The sequence below is a fragment of the Taudactylus pleione genome, unplaced genomic scaffold, assembly GCF_031769625.1.
Source record: "Taudactylus pleione unplaced genomic scaffold, aTauple2 ptg000279l, whole genome shotgun sequence".
Classification (NCBI taxonomy): Eukaryota; Metazoa; Chordata; class Amphibia; order Anura; family Myobatrachidae; genus Taudactylus; species Taudactylus pleione.
In genome coordinates, this window is record NW_028284681.1 from 4,242,501 (window position 1) to 4,245,000 (window position 2,500).

The window sequence follows — 2,500 nt, forward strand, 5'->3', positions numbered from 1 at the left end:
CATGCGTAAAGCATTGGTGGTTCAGTGGTAGAATTCTCGCCTGCCACGCGGGAAGCCGGGGTTCGATTCCCGGCCAATGCAATGTAGAGCTTTTGCTGAAATGCCAGTGATTTTGGTGTCCTAGTTTCTCACGCTGGCTATTGGTGGTGCAGCTACGCATTGGTTTCATACAATGAACTCCCCGAGTAGGTGAAATGTTCTGCATCCGTAAAGCATTGGTGGTTCAGTGGCAGAATTCTCGCCTGCCACGCGGGAGGCCCGGTTTTGATTCTAGCTAGCCGGGCTTGGTTAATGGAGCGACGAGACCTTGATGAGGCCATCGTGGCCTTGCCCTGCAACCTATGAAACCCAGGCCAGCTAGTTCAGTGGGCAGAGCATTGGTTTCACACAATGAACTATCCGAGGAGGTGGAAGGTTCCGCATGCATAAAGCATTGGTGGTTCAGTGGTAGAATTCTCGCCAGCCACGCGGGAGGCCCGGTTTCAATTCCCGGCCAATGCAACGTAGAGCTTTTGCTGACATGCCAGTGATTTTGGTGTCCTAGTTTCTCACGCTGGCTATTGGTGGTGCAGCTATATAGTGTTCCACATACCATGATACAGCAAAATGCAAAACTCCCGCCCAACATAGGGCTCGAACCCACGACCCTGAGATTAAGAGTCTCATGCTCTACCGACTGAGCTAGCCGGGCTTGGTTAATGGAGCGATGAGACCTTGATGAGGCCATCGTTGTCTTGCCCTGCAACCTATGAAACCCAGGCAGGCTAGTTCAGTGGGCAGAGCATTGGTTTCATACAATGAACTACCCGAGTAGGTGGAAGGTTCCGCACGCATAAAGCATTGGTGGTTCAGTGGTAGAATTCTCGCCAGCCACGCGGGAGGCCCAGGTTCGATTCCCGGCAAATGCAATGTAGAGCTTTTGCTGAAATGCCAGTGATTTTGGTGTCCTAGTTTCTCACGCTGGCTATTGGTGGTGCAGCTACGCATTGGTTTCATACAATGAACTCCCCGAGTAGGTGAAATGTTCTTCATCCGTAAAGCATTGGTGGTTCAGTGGCAGAATTCTCGCCTGCCACGCGGGAGGCCCGGTTTTGATTCTAGCTAGCCGGGCTTGGTTAATGGAGCGATGAGACCTTGATGAGGCCATCGTGGCCTTGCCCTGCAACCTATGAAACCCAGGCCAGCTAGTTCAGTGGGCAGAGCATTGGTTTCACACAATGAACTATCCGAGGAGGTGGAAGGTTCCGCATGCGTAAAGCATTGGTGGTTCAGTGGTAGAATTCTCGCCTGCCACGCGGGAGGCCCGGTTTCGATTCCCGGCCAATGCAACGTAGAGCTTTTGCTGACATGCCAGTGATTTTGGTGTCCTAGTTTCTCACGCTGGCTATTGGTGGTGCAGCTATATAGTGTTCCACATACCATGATACAGCAAAATGCAAAACTCCCGCCCAACATGGGGCACGAACCCACGACCCTGAGATTAAGAGTCTCATGCTCTACCGACTGAGCTAGCCAGGCTTGGTTAATGGAGCGACGAGACCTTGATGAGGCCATCGTTGCCTTGCCCTGCAACCTATGAAACCCAGGCAGGCTAGTTCAGTGGGCAGAGCATTGGTTTCATACAATGAACTACCCGAGTAGGTGGAAGGTTCCGCATGCGTAAAGCATTGGTGGTTCAGTGGTAGAATTCTCGCCTGCCACGCGGGAGGCCCAGGTTCGATTCCCGGCCAATGCAATGTAGAGCTTTTGCTGAAATGCCAGTGATTTTGGTGTCCTAGTTTCTCACGCTGGCTATTGGTGGTGCAGCTACGCATTGGTTTCATACAATGAACTCCCCGAGTAGGTGAAATGTTCTGCATCCGTAAAGCATTGGTGGTTCAGTGGCAGAATTCTCGCCTGCCACGCGGGAGGCCCGGTTTTGATTCTAGCTAGCCGGGCTTGGTTAATGGAGCGACGAGACCTTGATGATGCCATCGTGGCCTTGCCCTGCAACCTATGAAACCCAGGCCAGCTAGTTCAGTGGGCAGAGCATTGGTTTCATACAATGAACTACCCGAGTATGTGGAAGGTTCTGCATGCGGAAAGCATTGGTGGTTCAGTGGTAGAATTCTCGCCTGCCACGCGGGAGGCCCGGTTTCGATTCCCGGCCAATGCAATGTAGAGCTTTTGCTGAAATGCCAGTGATTTTGGTGTCCTAGTTTCTCACGCTGGCTATAGGTGGTGCAGCTACGCATTGGTTTCATACAATGAACTCCCCGAGTAGGTGAACTGTTCTGCATCCGTAAAGCATTGGTGGTTCAGTGGCAGATTTCTTGCCTGCCACGCTGGAGGCCCAGGTTCGATTCCCGGCCAATGCAATGTAGAGCTTTTGCTGAAATGCCAGTGATTTTGGTGTCCTAGCTTCTCACGCTGGCTATTGGTGGTGCAGCTACGCATTGGTTTCATACAATGAACTCCCCGAGTAGGTGAATGTTCTGCATTCGTAAAGCTTTGGTGGTTC

At 52.0% G+C, this 2,500-nt stretch overlaps 2 non-coding genes across 2 annotated transcripts; both read right to left on the reverse strand.

Annotated features, from left to right (window-relative positions):
* Positions 1-618: 618 nt before the first annotated feature.
* Positions 619-691, reverse strand: TRNAK-CUU (transfer RNA lysine (anticodon CUU)). The gene has a single exon. It is a non-coding gene; the product is annotated as a tRNA-Lys (tRNA).
* Positions 692-1,445: 754 nt separating this feature from the next.
* Positions 1,446-1,518, reverse strand: TRNAK-CUU (transfer RNA lysine (anticodon CUU)). Its single transcript has one exon. It is a non-coding gene; the product is annotated as a tRNA-Lys (tRNA).
* Between the last annotated feature and the right edge of the window lie 982 nt (positions 1,519-2,500).